The sequence below is a fragment of the Triturus cristatus genome, chromosome 8, assembly GCF_964204655.1.
Source record: "Triturus cristatus chromosome 8, aTriCri1.1, whole genome shotgun sequence".
NCBI classification, from domain to species: domain Eukaryota; kingdom Metazoa; phylum Chordata; class Amphibia; order Caudata; family Salamandridae; genus Triturus; species Triturus cristatus.
The window spans coordinates 46,179,306-46,199,588 of record NC_140591.1 but is presented as its reverse complement, the minus strand read 5'-3'; the positions used below and the strand labels follow the sequence as shown (position 1 = coordinate 46,199,588).

General features: G+C 46.0%; 1 pseudogene across 1 annotated transcript in view; it reads right to left on the bottom strand.

Annotated features, from left to right (window-relative positions):
* The window catches only part of LOC146799983 (uncharacterized), a 390,259-nt pseudogene that overhangs the window by 161,039 nt on the left and 208,937 nt on the right, over positions 1 to 20,283 (bottom strand). The gene's annotated exons all lie outside the window — the stretch shown is intronic.

Genomic DNA, 20,283 nt, shown 5'->3' with positions numbered 1-20,283 from the left:
AACCCCTTATCCGACTAGCTTAGTATCCCATTCGTTAACCTAGATCTAGCTAGGTGGTCCCAATGTATAGACAAACCAGAACAAGCGACTTAGATATTTCTCAGGAGTGGTGGGAATCCGAAATACCTGTTCGTACTTATTTGTTAGTCCACAACATAATAATACAGACACGGTAAAGTTTAAAGAGTTTATTTTATAAACCTCGCGTCCTAAGATGCAGTACTTTGGCTAACACTAGCAGACTAACAGTACGGATCAAAACCATAAGCATTATTAAAATACCACATAAAATGAAAGGAGCAATCATACTATTAATGACAGTGGTATATGACCACACTCCTTTCACTATAATCTAATACATTATTATTATTAGACTATTAGAAGGTCTCTTAGGCTAACAGGGGGGACCCCATACCGTATAGATCAGCTTAGTAGAATCACATGAAAGGATCAGCTCTCACAACATGCATCAGCTCTTCTGTTCGAATGAATGTAAAACCAAACTGTTCTGCAATATTAAAGACGCTTGTCCTTCAGATATTGGCAGCTGTATGCATGATATGTCTAACAAGTGGTACGATCAATCTAAACACAACACTCTGTACCTTCTAGTGACCCAGACGCATTCTTTGCATGATGTACAGACCAAGGGCACATTTCACGGTTAAGAATGTGAAACAACAGTTTGTTATCCTGTAAGGCATAGTCGAGTCAGCATTTCTAAAATGAATAACACATAACAACAGTGTCGTGTGCAGCGCAGCAGAAACGACAAGCTTGCTTGCTAAAAATGATCTAGTTTATGCTAACTTAGTGTTGTAAATAGGGCGTGGCTTAATCCATCTCACACCCCCCCATGATCGGAGCACTAACCAATAGGGATCCACTTATCAAGAACGCAGAGTTCAAGTGACTTAGAACGGAACCAAGGGCATGAACTATAAGTCCATAGAAGGTAAGTGTAAAGTCCGAGAATAATAAAAAAAAAATTCTTTTAAAAAATGAAAAAATGATACATTAAAAAATAAGCAAAACTTTCGTAGAAAATTAACAATCCTGTATGCACCCTGGAGTGACAATGTCAATCAGTCAATCCATGAAGGTATATGCACCGTAAGTTGCAACTGCTTCCAAGAGAAAATCATTGGAGCGTTCCGCAAAAGTATCTGCCATCCAATTGAGCAAGGGAAAGGAACACACATGTTCATCAAGTATCGGAGCATCCAGCACCATGTTAGGACAACTGTCAGTCTCCTCAATATAACTCCTTTCAAGGAAATCAATAGCTGCCTCTCCGATATCCCAGTTTCCAAGGACTCCGTGTGCAGCACCCAAAGCCATAAACCCGACACCAGAACAGTCAAATTCATGAGCCACTAAGGGACACATTAGTTCATCAAAATCCGGGTCAGGTGACGCCAAGTTTGACAGGCACAAGTCCAGAGCCCATCGGAAGGGACAATCTAGGCAATGAAAAACAGGTTGCACACACGTAAAAAAGGGAAACCGGAAAGACAATCCATACTTGACGCTTAATACCGCCAGTGGTAAGGTGCCATAGAAATCAAGCATCCGGCTACGAAGATGGAGCAAGCGCAGCATTCGGTCTTGCAACTCCCGGTGTGCAGCCATATCGAAGTGCGCAAATCAACAAGAGGATCCCAGCCACCAAAGCGAGGAGTAAGGGGAACCCTCCGAAGACACTCGAAAAAATAGAATGTAAAAATGCGGGGATCACACCAAAAACAGTCTGGAAAGATGTCACGAGGCCCGAGCCCACAATTTTAAAAAAATGAACAAGGCCAGTCGTAGACGAAGCATTAAAGATAGTTTGAATCAAGGTTCCAAAATGGAGGGGGAGGTCGGTATTTAAAAGAGCTTGTACCTCAGTGCGTGTATTCGCCACATTAAGAAGAAATGTTTCACGGGACGAAGTCAATGCAACCTCTTTTTTAGACAAAAGAGCCCTTATTCTGCTCATCCTATTGAACTCTGCGTTCAAGGTTGGAATTGCTGGCCAGATGGATATATCGAGTCGGCCTTGCGGGGGCGGGAAAAGGACATTATTACAGCAAACTACTTTTTGTGAAACAGTCACTATGTAAGGAATACCCACTAGCATCCCACAGCAAGCTTCACTATTTAAAAGCAAATAACTACCGTTGGCAAGCAGCTTAAAAGAAGACGTTATAACTGGCATTGGAATCCCCTTTAGAACACAAGCTAAATTAGGAGCGTGTATATTGCAAGCGCCATGTAATTGTATATGTCTACAAACCACAGAGTGATCAGGAGCGGAATTGCATTCTTCACCTTTTAAGTAAACTTCCTTGCCATCCCTCACGCATCTGTAAGTGAACGGAAGTGACCAAACTTCATGCAGAAACGCATCACCAAGTTGTTCATATCTGCCGATGGCATAATGTTTCATGCACGAACTAAACTTGAACAAACTGAACGGTAAAGTGACTAATCCGTGAATAAGCCACACGGCTGAATTTAACTCAGCTACAGAAAAAGGTAAAGGTTCTAATTTTTCAATGTGCAGCAATGCATAAGTTGTATCTTTCATGGACATGAACTGCTGTTTTTCTGTCAAATTAAACGGAAGGAACAATGATGAAATATTCATGTAATCCCAAGGGACTTTCCCTGCCTTTAACGTTTGCAATGTCCATGCAAACTGCATAATTGAACGCAACTGATTTTGACCATGATACAACACAGATACATCATCCTGCACAATGTCTACGACAGAAGAAACAATATTATCTAATGTATAAATTCTAGAAGACAACGTATTAATACTATTATCTATCACAGCCAATACTTTTTCCATATTGGCCTGGTCAATAGCACGTAGTCTAGAAGCAGCTTCAATTTGCGACAATTTCCAGATTTAATTGTAAATAGCATAAGCCCATCGTTTAGACCTGCCATTTGCAGGACCCTTAATAAAATCATTCAAATCTACTTTGTCATTTAAGCGTGATAAATGAAGCTTAACTGAAGTTAACGTGGAATGTTACAGCCATGACTGACATAATTTACCTACAGAGTAGGTAGTCACTGTGTGTGAAGATGTAAAACGAGGGTCAACCCTAAGTTGTGTATACCCTGGAGCCAAATCCAGAAACCGACGTTGACAGGAATCTGAGCTTGTTTGCCATACCAACCAACCCTCAGGATTCAATGTTGAAATATTGAAGGTGCCATTGGAAACAAGCGACTGCAACATAGTAAGGGACAGATCTGAGTGATTTTCCCAACCAGGATAAGCACCCAGATCAGGGATCGAGGGAGAAATTAATTTTTTAGATATAGCCAATCCAAAACAGGTTGTCTGAAAAATAGACGAATTTAAAAATAAGATATGGTTAGGGATAAGACAGGCTCGATGCAAAGCTTCTGTTCCTTGTACCTGCCACGGTTTAGTTCCCCAAACCGATTTAAGATCGATAGTAGCTTTCCATACGTCATAACCTCCAATAGCCAATTCATCCATAAAGGATTTGGAATATAATAATTTTGTGTGTGTCAGTCTGACCTTAGAAGTGGGTTCTACCGCCACCTTAAAATAAAAAGAATCAGGGTTTGACACACTAAAATCCGAAAAGTATGTGAATTTTTTCAATAAAGTGTCAGAGCTGCCAGGAATAGGGACAGGACAATGTTCCCATTGAGTAAAATTAACAAAATTACGAAAAGTATTTGCTCTGTGTAAAAAATGTGTGCCATAATGTTGAAAACAAAATTGTTCATCATAGTTTGCAGTATTTAAATACAGATCTTCAGCATCAAAGGCAGCATAATATTTTAAATCAGAAAACAGTGCTTCTATTGCTTGTACATCCCAATCATCTGAGCGGATGTTTTGTTTAACTACATCACCCATAGAAACACGAAAAACAGCTGGCACATTAATAACTTCGGTGGGACCATGAATTTGAAAGTTCACTGCATCCCAAGCAATCCCATCACGTACAGGCCAGGCGGTGATGTTCACGAACGTCTGGTCTCTTTTCATTTTTTTTTTTTTTTTTTTGGAAAACCTTTATTGTTCACAGTAGCATCATCATGTGATGTACATTCACTATCCATGGCGCCGAAGCAGTTAGGCAACATGCAGATGTTTCCAGACAATATGACACAGCCATTCAGCCGGCAACCCGGGGGTCCGGCGGCGTTGTACATGTTGGCAATGTGACAGTCATTAGGTGCACACTTTTTTAGATGGTAGGTCTGTGTTGCTTTTCGTTTTAGTGTGGTGTTCCTTATTCGTATTGTTGGCAACAAAGACGGTGCTGTATCCCAGCCCGCACCACGGCCGCCACCCCGGCCCGTATCTAGAATTGTACAGGTCATCGCGGTGAATCTCAATCGTATGGGTCCCCGGGCAGTGCAGCGGCAGCGCCGTGTTCGCAATGCGGGTCGGAGCGCGGCAATAATGCGTCAGTATAGCTCACCGAGACATAAAAGCTAACACTTAGGTCCAGCGAGCCTAGTCTGCAGCGTCGTAAGTCGGGTCCATGTGTGGGCTATGTGGCATGCATCTGGCCCCCCAGCGCTGCGCCCCTCAAGCCGTTGAATGTCGGGGTACGCCCAGTGGTCAACACAATGCACACACAGCGAGATCGTACTGCTGGCTCTGGACGTACCCTTCCCTAGTAGGGCGCGTGTGTCATCGCTGCTCCGCTGCCAGAAAGCGGTGCACGCTGAATAGGGTAGCGCTGCGGGGTTGCCTGACGACGCATCCTCTGTCTGCGATCTGTGATAAGGCAGGAATCCGGTCAGAGAACTTGACCAATAAACAAACCGCTCCCTACGCGCACGCTGCGATAGGTGGAGTAGGGATTAGGGTATAAATTCAGGCGGGGTCAAGGGGGAGGGGGGGGAGATCATCCCGTGCTAGAGCGGAGGGATCAGCAGCTATCCAGTAGGGCACAGCAGTGTTGCGCACTGTGCGCGGGAGACAGCGGCTGGGGGGGGGGGAGGCCCCCAGGTAGGTCAGGGTCCCAAAAGCGCCGATGCCCACATTTATTTGCTGGGTACGCGGGGCGCTCTGCTGCGTGGAAGGGGGAATAGCAGGGTGGGGCGAAGTGGTCACACCCCCCCCCCGTCCGGGTCCCCAGTCAGGTGTTGTGTACGCCGCTTCATATCGTGTCAGCAGTGCTCAATGGGTGCGTGCAATAACCGTACAGTGGCAGGTCCCTGGCGTCGGGCTCGTTTAGGGCGGATGTAAGGGCCATCAGAGGCGAGCAGGGGGGGGTGGGATGCAGCTCCGCCACAGCGCGTGGGCTGTCTCCGCTATTCTGCAAGAGATCGGTAGAGTTTAGTGGTTCAGGTTAACCCTCTATCCTGGCAGGCCATCTGAAACGCTCAACGTCTGGTCTCTTTTCATGATGGGTGCGTGCAATAACCGTACAGTGGCAGGTCCCTGGCGTCGGGCTCGTTTAGGGCGGATGTAAGGGCCATCAGAGGCGAGCAGGGGGGGGGCGGGATGCAGCTCCGCCACAGCGCGTGGGCTGTCTCCGCTATTCTGCAAGAGATCGGTAGAGTTTAGTGGTTCAGGTTAACCCTCTATCCTGGCAGGCCATCTGAAACGCTCAACGTCTGGTCTCTTTTCATGATGTGTGATGAGGAATGGGGGGCCAAAGTTCCATCAAGTAATTGAATTGTAGAATGCTCATTCAGGTAGTGTCCATTGATAAGTCTAAAAAACACTACCACAAAGCCAATTGTCATGAATAAAAAAATACAAATTAGCACCAACCAGATGTAAGTCCAAGGTGCAACCAAAAAGTGTCTCTTGAACCAGGCAAACAATTTAGAAATTTTGGAAGGGACAGTGGAAGTCAATGATTCAGTTTCAAAGGAAGAATATGACTGGGTAAGTGTCGTTGTATTTAATAGTGGCAATGCGACTTCTGTAGGGTAAGCATACTCCGGATCACCAGGCAAACTACCACCAGAAGGTGGCACAGGCAGGTCTGAAACTGTATTCATCTCAATGGAAACTTCAGGCACGATGATAGAGGGTGGCAACACAACAGAGTTTCTCAGCATTGATGGGCAGGAAACCGAAGGTGTCATACTATGGAGAATCGGCCACCCTGTGAAGCTTGACATTCTCAATTGAAATGTACCTGTTTTCCTTGCGACCAGGAAGTGGGGGTAAAACAACTGTACGTGTACCCAATACTCCAAGCACCGGGACTGGTGCACGATAAGAGGGGCCAAACTCCTTCTTGTTCTCCACCTTCTCACAGACCAGATCACCAACTCGAGGCAGCCAGCCGACCACCAGAATCAGGAGCGCTTCTTCAGATGTAGAGGGCACGTGTTCTTTTGCTAGAGTGTCTCTTGCTTCTTGTAGATTCTGTAATACAGCACAGTGGTCATCGAGGTCAAAAGGCGCGGCAGCCGCCGCCATGTCTAGACCATCAAGGTCCGGAACAAACATTCTCACTCCAAAGAGCATCATGTACGGGGTCCGCCCACCCAGAGACCTTCTAGGGAGATTATTAAGTGCACGTTGGACTTCATACAAGTGGGCAAGCCAGTTCCGGCCTGTACCTAACACCTTGGCTGTCAACGATTGCTTTAGGTCACGGTTCATCCGTTCCACAACACTATTGCCCTCAGGCCGGTATGGAGACGAAAATTTGACTTGGACCCCCAAAGTTCTCATTGCCTCTTTGTAAGCCTTAGAGGCGAACGCCGGGCCCTGATTAGAGTGAAGGGTACCACACGCAAAACTCCCTATAAAGACACGCAATGCTTTGATGACAGTCCTGGCATCAGCACTCCTTTGTGGCCACACCCACAGAAAACGTGTGCACGAAACCACTGCAACCAAGATGTACTTGTACGCAGTATCAGAGGTAAAAGGACCGCAGTGATCTAAATAAACACACGCTAGTGGTTGATTAGATATATGCAGCTGCGTTGGAGGTGGACGCGCAACAGAAGAAGGTTTGATCTGCTGGCAAATGTCACAATTAAGTACATAAGCCCACGCTTGTTTATACAAACCGTACCACCAGTAACGTTGCTGCAAAAGAGACACAGTTGCTGACACTCCAGCATGCGCAGACGCAACACCTTCATGGGCAGCTGTTATCAAATTTGGTCTGCAGTCCGCGTTGGGAATCAGTCTATCACCAACGTCGTTAATCCTCACTAATGGGACGTTATCAGGACTTAAGTGATAATGGTATCGAGACTGGAAACCTCTAGGGAAGTTAGTCCCTGTCTCAGATGCAGCAATAGCTGCTAAGATGTCTGCATCTATCTTAGATTTTGATCTTGTAACTGCTGCTACTAAATATGTCGCCACTGCTGTTTTAGCTGCCTCGTCAGCCAAACTGTTACCGACAGCATGGACACCAACTCGTTGGTGACCAAGAGTGTGAATTACATCCACAAGTGGCAGACTCCCTTTGAGTTCCGACACTCGAGCCCAAAGCGTTTTATGCTTCACTGCGCTACCTTTGGAATCACGAAAACCATTCATAATCCAAAAAAGTAAATTGTCGTTGTAAGATTGAACACAATAGTAAGAGTCACTCACTATAAGCGTAGTGACTCTGTGATCAGCAAACTCAAGTGCAAGCACTAGAGCACGAAGCTCCGCCAGTTGCGCGGTACAATCACCCAATGACTGCGTATGCACTGCATCAGATTTGAACTCTCCATTCACGAAAGTACCGACTACAATTGCGCAAGCCGCTGAATAAGCGTGCCTTAATCCAGTTGCGGGTTGCGCCGACCCGTCAGTGTATATGACACAATGGTATTCCTCGATGGGGCGCAATGACTGTGGAGCTGGATGAACAAATTCATACTCCAAACTCTCTTGAGTCTGCAACGCCGCGTCAAAGATGTATTCGACGTCAGGCGAAGCTAAGGAGGTCGCCCATTGTATCCACCTTGGATGCAAAGCCTTGGAATTTGGTACACTAGCCTTAGTGACTGCTTCAAGAGCAGGAAACGGTGTTACCACCAGCATGCGTTTTCCCTGTGATAGCGCTCGTTCTTTCAGGATCGCCATCTGAACGGCTGTTAAGACTTTTTCAACAGTGGAAAATCGCAGCTCAGCCGATGTGTACAGATGAGATTTGTAAGCAATGGGGACTGTGTCACCCTCATTGAACGTTAAGTACGTGAAACCTTCCGCGCCTGGAACAATTCTAATGACCAGCTTGGTGTGGTTGTCACGAGTTTTTAGATATTTAGCTGTAAGTAGATCAGTTTGCAAAGTATACAATGCCAAAGAGTGCTCTGGCAACCAGCAAGATCTGGTATAAGTTGGTTGTATCAAGGCATAAAGTGTCTTGATACGCTGGGCATAATCAGGAATGTAGGATCGACCGAAATTCAGAAAACCCAGCAAGGATTGTAGTTTTTTCAGTGTCGTAGGGATACGAAGGTTTGCGCATTTCTCAAGGAACTGCGGTGCCAAGCCTCGACCTTCATTATTGAGTTTGTACCCCAAGAACAACACTGTAAATTCAGCAATGTGGGACTTCTTAAAGTTAAACTTGTAACCGAAGTCTGCAAACATAGTCACTATGTTATCCACACGAGCAAGGTGTGGAAGCAACTCGTCGTCAGTCAGATAGATGTCATCAACATACGAGTATGCTTCCGGGTCTACCATCTCCAAGAGAGAGACCACGCGAGCGGCAAAAACTCCAGGGCTGTTTTTATAGCCAATCGGGAGCCTTTTGAACAATTTTTGTTTACCACCCGAGGTGAATGCTGTCCACTCATAACTAAGAGGGGCCAGGTTATGGCAATAAAAGCCATTGGATAAGTCGAGCGTAGTTTTGAAACGTTTTCTCACAAGACTATCTACGAGAGCCGAACTATGAGTATTTTGTACCACACACGTCCGGCAATGTGAGTTTAAATGCCGGTAATCCAAAACTAGGCGGTACGACCTGTCAGGCTTCGTTACAGTGAATAAAGGATTATTCATGGGTGACACACATGTCTCAATCACTCCTTGATATTCCAATTGTTCAAGGATGGACGCGACGTGAGGTCTTGCCTCGCGACGCATGGGATATTGGGGTTGAGGCTGGGGATCGGATCGCAATGGAATCTCGTGTTTGGTGAACATTTATCCCAGCCAACCTGATTACGATATAACGCAGGCGCAAGCACCTGCGCCCACTCCCCGGCCAACCTAGTAGACTCCTCCGTGGGCACTGCGTGCCCAAAGGAAGGAAGTATAACTTCCTCTCCCCTAGGGGCGTCCAAAATGAAAGCCAGAGGCCAATCTTTCTCCGCCAAAAGAATATCATATGTGGTGGTAAGATTATCCCAAAAAACCACTTTAATTTTGCGTTGTATGTCACCCTCAATATTAAGGACTATTTCAAATAATCTTTCCGGGGGGGCTACGCGAGTATCAGCAGTTTCAACCGTCACATAAATGTCAGTTGCTGTCGCCTCCAGAAATAGACGCAATGCTTCCCGCACTACTGTAACTTCCGCCGCGCTGTCTAGCAGCGTTAGTGCCCATGTCAGGTTCCGAAGCTGTGTCCTGACCATCTGAGGCATATCTCGCCGAGATAGCAGCAACTTTCTTTTTCTGAAACGGTGGACGCGGTCTTGCAGCGTCTTCCTGCTTGCCTTTACAGTCAGTCTGGCGGGGCTGGTCTCGACCTTGAGTACCCCGTCCTCTCCCACGGTCTCCACCACCAGAGTGCGAAGTCGATGTTTCCTGTGAAGAACGAGGAGAGCGTTGTTCAGAAACCTGAAACCTATCAGGTGACTTAATACGAGTACGATCGCGCAAATCATAAGTGCGTTCACTATACGACTGAACGGGTGAGGCAGGACGAGAAACTTGTTTCTGTTGCTGCTTCTCTTGTTTTTTGGCTCGCCAACTTTGTTTAGGAAAGTTGGGCTTTTCGTCTTTTGTAGACGAACTCACCTTAGTTTGCTGCACTACATCAGGAATTTTGATGGTAGGTTTCACACCTAATGCACTACGTCCAACCATCCTATAGGCTTTCGCAATAATTTTTGCGAACTCCCTAGGCTTATCGGCATCAGCCACAAGCTCCAGCATATTACCAACTTGGAACTGCATGGCATCTCCTTTGAGGTTGCCCATTACCATGGAACAAATCACATCGAAACTGTCGACAAGCCGTAATCCCAACTCAATAGCTGCCTCCGCACCATGACTTTCTTGAACTTTCTTGATGACGGAGGGTAGTACAGCCATAGACGGAGTGCCGTAGCACTTCGAATATGTCGCAGCAAAGACCTTGCCCCAATTGTCACAATCAACAAGTTCAGGGACTAGGTCTTTCGGCAAAGTAATGGTGAGTATCCTGTGTTTATCCACAGGTGTAGTGTTTGGAAACACGGCTTCTAATTGATCAAATTTTTCCGCAAGCCAGTAAGGAAATTCATCCTTACTGAGGGGGCGCTTGCCGACAACCGCGTTAACCATAACAGGGCTAATCACCACCGCGTGATGGTGATCCGCCCCGTGTCCAGCAACCGCAGGTGCTCCCACCTGAACTGTGCGTGACACATACTGCACTAAAGCCCTATGGACCGTAATCAGGGCTGTGTGTAGCGTTCGTAAATCACCCACTGCCACCGTCATGTAGCGTGGGTGTGGAGTATATCCGGCCAGTACCGGCCATGTAGCCCCTGCAATTGACAACGGGCCCATTCTCGCCGATACGACCTCATGGGGGAGGGCGCCATTAAACCAAATTGTATGCTGCCAGGCAGAAATAGGAATTTCCAGAGTCCGATATGGGGCATAAGCCGCAGGCACAGCCGAGGCTGTATATTCGTGGAACAAATTGTCGTCTGTATCCACCTCCGCAAAGGTCACCCATGAGTAAAACAACTCATATGGGTAGGTGGTATCAGCACTGACCACAAATACTACGGACATTCCGTCATCAGGTACCCCATACGCCCTCAAATGAGCGCGCAGAGGAACCCTACTATGAGCGGAAATATTAACCGCCATAAGGACACCTTAAAGAGTAACAACGATATTTACAGTAGCACTTGGGCTCAAAAATTATAACCTTTTTAATTTTCAAGCTTGATAGAACCTTTAGTCTAAACCTAGGTAGGTTAAACCTTCACTCAAGTTTTCCGGAAACGAGAGTGAGGGTAGTTGTGGACCAAAACTAGTACTACTAAAGCGTCTCAGATCTTAAGACCAAACGTTAGGTGCGCCATGTTGCAGGGAGTCTGCTTTTGCACAGAACTATGCGCAGGAGACCAGGACCTCAGAGAATTGTGGTGTACCAGAAAACTCCCCTCAGAACCCAGAACCCCTTATCCGACTAGCTTAGTATCCCATTCGTTAACCTAGATCTAGCTAGGTGGTCCCAATGTATAGACAAACCAGAACAAGCGACTTAGATATTTCTCAGGAGTGGTGGGAATCCGAAATACCTGTTCGTACTTATTTGTTAGTCCACAACATAATAATACAGACACGGTAAAGTTTAAAGAGTTTATTTTATAAACCTCGCGTCCTAAGATGCAGTACTTTGGCTAACACTAGCAGACTAACAGTACAGATCAAAACCATAAGCATTATTAAAATACCATATAAAATGAAAGGAGCAATCATACTATTAATGACAGTGGTATACGACCACACTCCTTTCACTATAATCTAATACATTATTATTATTGGACTATTAGAAGGTCTCTGAGGCTAACAGGGGGGACCCCATACCGTATAGATCAGCTTAGTAGAATCACATCAAAGGATCAGCTCTCATAGCATGCATCAGCTCTTCTGTTCGAATGAATGTAAAACCAAACTGTTCTGCAATATTAAAGACTCTTGTCCTTCAGATATTGGCAGCTGTATGCATGATATGTCTAACAAGTGGTACGATCAATCTAAACACAACACTCTGTACCTTCTAGTGACCCAGACACGTTCTTTGCATGATGTACAGACCAAGGGCACATTTCACGGTTAAGAATGTGAAACAACACTTTGTTATCCTGTAAGGCAAAGTCGAGTCAGCATTTCTAAAATGAATAACACCTAACAACAGTGTCGTGTGCAGCGCAGGAGAAACGACAAGCTTGCTTGCTAAAAATGATCTTGTTTATGCTAACTTAGTGTTGTAAATAGGGCGTGGCTTAATCCATCTCACAAGACTTTTCTTTGGGGGTTGAATTTGCTTCTTACTGCACAATTGGGCTTAACTGACTCAGGATGCCTAGATCCTCCAGACGGTGCACGGGTATCAGATGGAGTTCTATGGGACGCCTTCACCGCGAACTCCTCTTTTCCACCTTCTATCTTTATCCGTTCCAGACCAAGCGGTCATAGACAAAAAAATCCAGGATTTGCTAAAGATAGGGAACATATCACCCACTCAGCATCACCAAAGATAGTTTTGGAGTAGCATTTTATGGTTCCCAAATGGGGGAAGACAGGGGTTGGTTCTGAACCCCAGGGAGCTCAAGGGTTAGGTTTGATACCGCCACTTCAAGGCGGAGGGTATTCAACTCCGTAGAGATTTACTCCAGGTGAATGGATGGTCTGGCTGGACCTGAAGGACGCCTATCTGACAGTCCCGATTTATTCCCCTCACTGACGTTTCCTCCAGTTTCAATGGCAAAACCTCTGGTTTAAGTATTCAGCTCTTCCCTTTAGGCTGTCTTCCACCCCTTGGTGCTTAACCGAGTTGATGAAGCCTATTGTGGAGTTTCTACTGGCTCGCAGTGTTTGGCTCATCATTTATCGGAACGACCTTCTGATCTTAGCCCACGATAGAGACCTCCTCCTTCCTCCAACAGTTGAGATTCCTCCTGAATGTGAAGAAGTCCATGTTGATTCCCTCACGTTCAGTGGAATTACTGGGTTTTCAAATAGATTTGATGACTGTTTTTTCAGAAACTCTGAGATGTCAAGCAGGAACTGAGGTCCCTTCTTTCCAAGATGCTGGTCTCTTTGTGACAGACTGCTCGATTTGTGGGTCTTCTGGTCTCCTCCTCTCAGGCCATCTCTCTGGGCCCTTTGCACTACCGTGCTCTCTAATGCCTCGAAATCCATCACCTCCGAGAGTCTCGTCCTACTCGCACCTCGTTCCCCTGACTCAGGAGACCAGGGAAGAGATGGAAATGTGGGTGCAACACATGGACGCTTGGAACGGCACAGCAATCTTCGGGTTGCAATTGGATGTCATTATCGAATTGGATGCAAGCAGATGGGTCTGGGGAGCCTGTTGTGACTCAGTTTCCATAGGGGGCTGCTGGTCGGAAGAGGAGCTTTACCTGCACATCAATTACCTGGAGTTGTTGACCTGGTCGTTTGCCATTAGAGCTCTGTCCCTTCAGAAATTCTCAGGTTGCATCCTCCTGCGGATTGACAATGTGTTAGCTGTCCGTCATGTCAACAAACTAGGGAGAACTACACCTCCATTGTTGGCGGTGATTGGCAAGGATTTTTTGCACTTTTGCCTACAGCATAAGATGTCAGTGATTGCGGAGCACCTGGTCACTCCAATGCGATCGCTGACTGCAATTCCAGGTTTCGGAGGGATACCAGCTATTGGAGACATAAACCACCTCTCTTTTAGTGCTACAACACCTGTGGGGCCACTGTCAGATCAATCTGTTTGCCTCACAATTCAACAATCAGCTTTTGTAGTTTTTCAGATAAAGGCTGGACCCTCTGGCCTTAGCAGCAGATGCCTTCCTACAAGGATGGAGTCAGGGTCTAATGTACGCCTTCCCCCTTTTTGGATGATTCCTCGAGTGTCGGGCTGGACTGTACCCATGAGGCACAGGGTCAAGACTGATTTGCATATGGCTGGGTTCAAACTGAAAACGCATGGTGAGCAAAAAAACGATGGATTTAGGCCCAGATCTCTGTACTGGGGTGAATGTATGACATTGTTCTGCATTCTCTCCATCAACTTTTGTTTTTGCATGTCACCCCGAGTGGGAAGGGTATGCCCAGACGTGGGTCCCATACTCTCCATGCCAATGGAATCAAGCTATCCTAGCTGAAGAGGGGTGAAACCCCGAAACTGGTCCTAGGATGCTTGTTTCCAGTCCAGGGAGGACCTAGCTTGGCAGTTCGGGCTGGACTGTACCCATGAGGCGCAGGGTCAAGACTGATTTACATATGGCTAGGTTCAAACTGGAAACGCATGGTGAGCAAAAAAACGATGGATTTAGACCCCGATCTCTGTACTGGGGTGAATGAATGACATTGTTCTGCATTCTCTCCATCAACTTTTGTTTTTGCATGTCACCCCGAGTGGGAAGGGTATGCCCAGACGTGGGTCCCATACTCTCCATGCCAATGGAATCAAGCTATCCTGGCTGAAGAGGGGTGAAACCCCAAAACCGGTCCTAGGATGCTTGTTTCCAGTCCAGGGAGGACCTGGCTTGGCAGTTCGGGCTGGACTGTACCCATGAGGCGCAGGGTCAAGACTGATTTGCATATGGCTGGGTTCAAACTGGAAACCCTAATACCCGTTCAAAAAAGGCCCATCTAACGCGTTTAATGAAAATTGTGTGTGACCTGGTGGTGGATTATCCCAATTTTGATTACATTATTACTGGAGATTTCAACACTAACTTTTTCCAGGGTAATTCCACCGATTACGAAGGGCTTTTTCCATCAACAACCCCGGAAGTCAAGGCCCAGTCCAAACCCCCAAACCAAGTGTATTGCGGCCTTGGTGAGCTTTGTGTGCTGCAATTTTTAAGTATTGGTTTTCTGGTAACGAACGGCAGATCTACGAATGATACTCCTCCCAATTGGTCCTGGTCAAATGGCCGCAAATGCTCCTATTTAGATTACACCATCTGCAATTCAGCGCTGTTCCATCATCTGAGCAACTATAGTATTCTTCCTCAATCAGGAAGTGATCACCGTCCCCAAGTCGTCATCCTTAATATTCAGCCAAAGTTTCATAAACCTGCCTCAACGACATGCCCAGGAATTTATACAGAAAACCTAAAACGGTTAAAATGGAATGACGACATCAGCCCTAATATCATGGAAGCTTGTTTGGTATTTATTACAGGAAGTACCGCCGCAGCGGTTTTTTCCACTGGTGCGTGGTCATCCTTCTGCTCCCAACTGACAAGTTGCTTTCCTTCTAGCCAACACGCTCACAAGGCTCTCTTCAGCCGCCAGTTCCTAATCTCCAGTCAAACAAGGGCATTGAAGAAATCTAGAGACAAAGCTCTGCGGATTCTTAAGACATCCCCAGGAAACAATGAGTTTTTGAATGGGTATAAAGCAATCCAAAAATTACTCAGGGATGCAATACAATCTGATAAACGACGCCATCTAGCCCAATTTTGGTGCAAACGTCTATGGGAGAGAAAAAGCTGTAACTCTAAAAGATTCTGGGCCCTAATCAACCGCCAAAACTTTAGCTCCTCTAAATCCGGGTCAGCAAACATCGCAGAAGCGGCCTGGTCTGCCTATTTGACTGACCATTTTAGGGCCTCAGAGGTCTCTGTGTCTACAGTTTTATCTGTTCCTAAACAATTGACACTCAACCCACAATTGATCAGGAGTAGCTCTATGGTCCGCTCAGATCTACGAAGTGAAGATCTACAAGTCACTCTAGAAATGGTCACCAAAGTTCTTTCAAAAGCAAGATCTGATGGCGCTCCGGGTCCAAACGGCCTACCACAGTCCCTGTTTAAAACAAACATTGATTTATGGTCGAGATATTTAACCAATCTTTTCAATTGTGCACTGACAAGTTCAACCATACCGGAATCATGGCGAGGGGCAATAATCCATCCGATTTACAAGTCCGGCTCTCATGCTTCTCCAAATAATTACAGACTAATAGCTCTGTTAGATATTGAAGCCAAGTTTTTTGCAGGAACATTATTGGGGGAACTGAGACATTGGGTAGAGCAGAACAATCTGATTCCATTGAACCAAACTGGCTTCACCGCCACCTCTGGCACCATGACCAACTTACTGTCATTGTCTATTATTGTCAACAAAGCATTAGTCACATCCAGCATGGTTTTTTGTTGTTTTATAGATTTTAAAGCTGCATTTGATCGGGTACCAAGGGCCGCTCTATGGGAGAAGCTAAAAAAATGGGGGATCCCAGACAAGCTCCTGGATGCGATCATCCAACTCCATTCGGGCACGTGGGTACAAGTGAAGTTGGGGACCGGCACACATCTCTCTCGGAAAATTATGACAACTAGAGGAGTCAAACAGGGATGTGTGCTGGCCCCCCTTCTTTTCAATCTGTTCATAGCAGATTTGCCATCCTCCCTTGAAGAAATGAACAGTCACTCGCCCAAGATGGGAGGTGTACCGATAAGCAATCTTTTATATGCCGACGATTTGGTCCTTTTTAGTTTGACACGGGTAGGGCTGCAGAGGCTATTAAACAGACTGGAAGTCTACACAACCATGAACGGGTTGGAGGTCAATCTAAAGAAAACCCAAGTGGTCACTTTTGGTAGAAAACTACACCGTGGGGTTGGTTGGCTGTTCAACAACTCTAGCCTCAGAATAGGAAACACTAATAAATATCTTGGGGTCACCTTTGACTCCAGGGGTAACTTTAACCAACAGCGTAAGGTCATCTCAGTAAAAGCCATGAACCTACAGGTAAATTTCTGCAAGCTCTCAAGAAATTTGTCTGGCCCAAGCCTGTCCCCATTATTGGAAGTTATGAGAGCAAAAATAGGGCCTACATTGACTTATGGTGCTGAGATTTTTAGGGGGAAACTAAACTCCTCTTTCAACCAACATGTGACGAAACTCTACAAAAAAATCCTCCACTTGCCCAAATCAGCTTCTGCTGCACAGATCAGATTAGAATTCGGTCTATTAAACTATGAAATTTCAGCCACTGGACTGTATCTAAACCTGTGCCACAAATTGAGACAGGCAAAGCCAGGCTCATTGGAGTCCTTAATTTGGTTGGATATTTCCCAGACAAATCCACGCGGCTCTTACAGCCGCCTTTTTAAGGATTCGATCCAAGAAATGTCTGCAGGTGCATTATGGGACCTCAACCCTAGTAAATCAGCATTTAAAACTAGCATTAAGAACTGCATTCGAATGAGGTTCCTGATCATTGATAAAGCCCAATTTGCCAAACGCAGACATGCTTGGGCAACAATGTCTTCATATGGTCGGTTATCCCCCGCATCTTACTTATCTTGCACTTACTCCTTGCACCTAAAAATCAGCTTTATGGCTGCCAGACTGGGCGATTGGCAATTTCTAAAAGATCTGCCCGTCTGGCGCCGTCTGTCAGAGGACGTAATCTGCAGGGGGTGCGGCATGTCTCCCGAAACCATGGAGCATATAGTTTGTCTTTGTCCATCTTTTATGTCACAACGTAGACGTAAACTGAAAACTGAGTGGAACAGGCTGGGAATCCGAACGTGCAGACAAGCAATTATTGCAGCATTAATGCCAGAAAACACAGGTTTAAATATTGCTTTTACAATTCTTTTACGACATGCTTGCCGCTCTCTTAAGCAGTAACGGGTTGGTCTGTTCTTATGCTTTTTTAAGAGCTATTTCAGTTTATTTTGTGATTTCTCAAATGCTGCTAACACTTTTTTATCTGACTGTTGCTTTGCACAATTGGCTGTCATTTTATGGTCCATTGGACTGTATTTACGGTCTTTGTCAAACACTTGAATTCAAATGCACTTTAAACGTTATACTGGTCATTGCATTTTGCACACTAAGTCCTTATTCCATTGATATATCGGTGAAGTTTTTTATTGTAATTTGAAGTTTCTATCAACTACTGCTTTTATGCTAAGGTTCTGTTTTTAAAATGTATTGCTGTGTAACTTTGAGGTGTTCTTTTAAGGATATTTTTATATCTAAATAAAGTATACTTACTGCATGGTGAGCAAAAAAACAATGGATTTAGGCCCATATCTCTGTACTGGGGTGAATGTATGACATTTTTCTGCATTCTGTCCATCAACTGTTGTTTATGCATGCAATGAGCAATATAACACTCCTGTCTCCCCACCTCAAGTTCAGGCCCTCTGCCCTTTAACTCATTTTCTCTTCATCCTCATCCTGGACTTCAACAGAAATGTGTTTGGAAGACACCCAGATAAAAAGCTGTTCTCTCTGCGACAGCTATCAATTGCGTTCTAGTATAGGATTAACAGAGAAGTTCTTGTCACTGGTACACCGTAGTTTCCTGGCCAAAGCTTTCAGTCAGCACAAAAGTGCAGTCAAAGAATTGCAGTTCTGGGTCAGTTGATTTACAACAAATGCACAAACACAACTGAAAAAAAAAATGAATTACCAAACTAAAGCCAAGGACTTAAAGGGTTCCTGTTACATCAAGGCAAGAGGTACCCACGCTAAATAATAATAATCCACATTTGGATTGTGGAAGAGGTGTGGCTCATCGGCCAGGGCAACTGATTCTGGAATATGGGGATCACGGTTCGATCCGGCAGCGGCAGATTAGCCCCATGTGTCTCTGGGCAATAGCTTGCTTATTCTTCCCGACGGCCCCCTGCGCCTAGAGACCCTTACGGGTGATTGTTCGCGCTTTACAAATGTGGGTTATTATTATTATAATTCGTCTCGTCCTTTCCAGCTCAGGGTCGGCCTTGTCGCCGCAGAAAAGAGCAGCTCTCGGCGCCTCTGCTTTTACGACACTAATATTAACATGAAGACCCTACAACACTGAGTTACTGCGCACACATTAACTCACGTTTTCTGGCTTCCTGTCACTCATTTCTCCTTTTCGTGGTGTCTAATATTTAAAGCGTAAACTGTGAGCCGTGAGCGGCGAGAAGGAGGAGAAACAGAGACCAGACCCCCCTCGATCCTCTATGGGGGAGGGAGCGAGACGTGGCTAGCGCGCACGCGCGGAAAACTAACGCTATAACTGCACGTACTCAGAGTAAATGTTCTGCGCATGCTCAAGCAGAGGCTACTACGTTCTTTGTCATGCGCAGTAGAAAGATATTAATTCACTACTCATTTTTATCGCAGGACAAATGGCCCCATTCTGACGCATTTCCAGCCTCTCTCCCTCATCCATGAGGGACCATATTTACAGCCCACCCGGGGCCCTCCCCTCTTGCCATCTCTACTGTCCCTGCCTCTAATCAACAGGACAATGACTCCCCTCCCTCCGATCCTTCGCTACCCCCCATGCCCCCAAGAAGCGACGGCTGTCCTGAACCAAAACCCTCCCCAGTACCCTTCTCAGGTAGATCTCCTTGACTTTGAACTTAATTAAATTGTACACCCTAGATCCAGTGACAGGACCCCTTGCCCCTGGGCCTCTATATACATGCATGCTCACCTCCTTGACAAGGAGGGGCATGCAAGACTGCACTGAGTGTCCACACCCTACGTTGGATAACGAGATGAACACGTTCCTTAAACAGTGTCCTAGAGACACCAAGAAGAACATCGACAGAGCCTAGCGTTCATGTCAAGACCGTTTACTAGATATCACTGGACCACTGGCTATAATTCTGCAGCTGATAGTGGACGCGAAAGAGTCGGACACTCCTATTGACCCAGAGGTCCTGGCGGGCTGGGTTCAACGTGCCATCTGCCAAGTCGGCAACGCCAACTGCGCCCTCTACATCGAGTGCGGGACGTACACCCTAATGCGCATTGATCCAAAACTATCGGAGTTGGTCTTGTTGGAGGCTGGTCCCGTGGTTAACGGATTTCTATTTCCCATCATTAAGGATCTGGGTAAATTTGTTAACACTTTCTCTGCCCCAGACAAGGTCCAATCTTCCCTAAGAAAAGTATTCCAAAATGGCCTTTTGCCAGAGCATTATAAAGGCTGACTGCCCAGTTGTGCCTACCTGAGAGGTCTCCAGCAAGACTACGATGGCTGCTGCCATTCCTCCTGGCAGGATGCAGGCAGCAGATCTCCTTTCTACCCCACCTGTTCTTGCTTCTGCATAGCCAAACGTGGCAGGGACGGCAACTGCCCCGGTGCCTACAACGGATCGCAGCTTCCCATCACAGATTAGAATGATTTCTCCTTCAGACTTTTCTTTGGGGGTTGAATTTGCTTCTTACTGCACAATTGAGCTAAACTGACTCAGGACGCCTAGATCCTCCAGACGGTGCACAGGAATCAGATGGAGTTCTATGGGACGCCTTCACCGCAAGCTCCTCTTTTCCACCTATCTTTATCCCTTCCAGACCAAGCGGTCAAAGACAAAAAAATCCAGGATTTGCTAAAGATAGGGGACATATCACCCTCTCAGCATCACCAAAGATAGTTTTGGAGT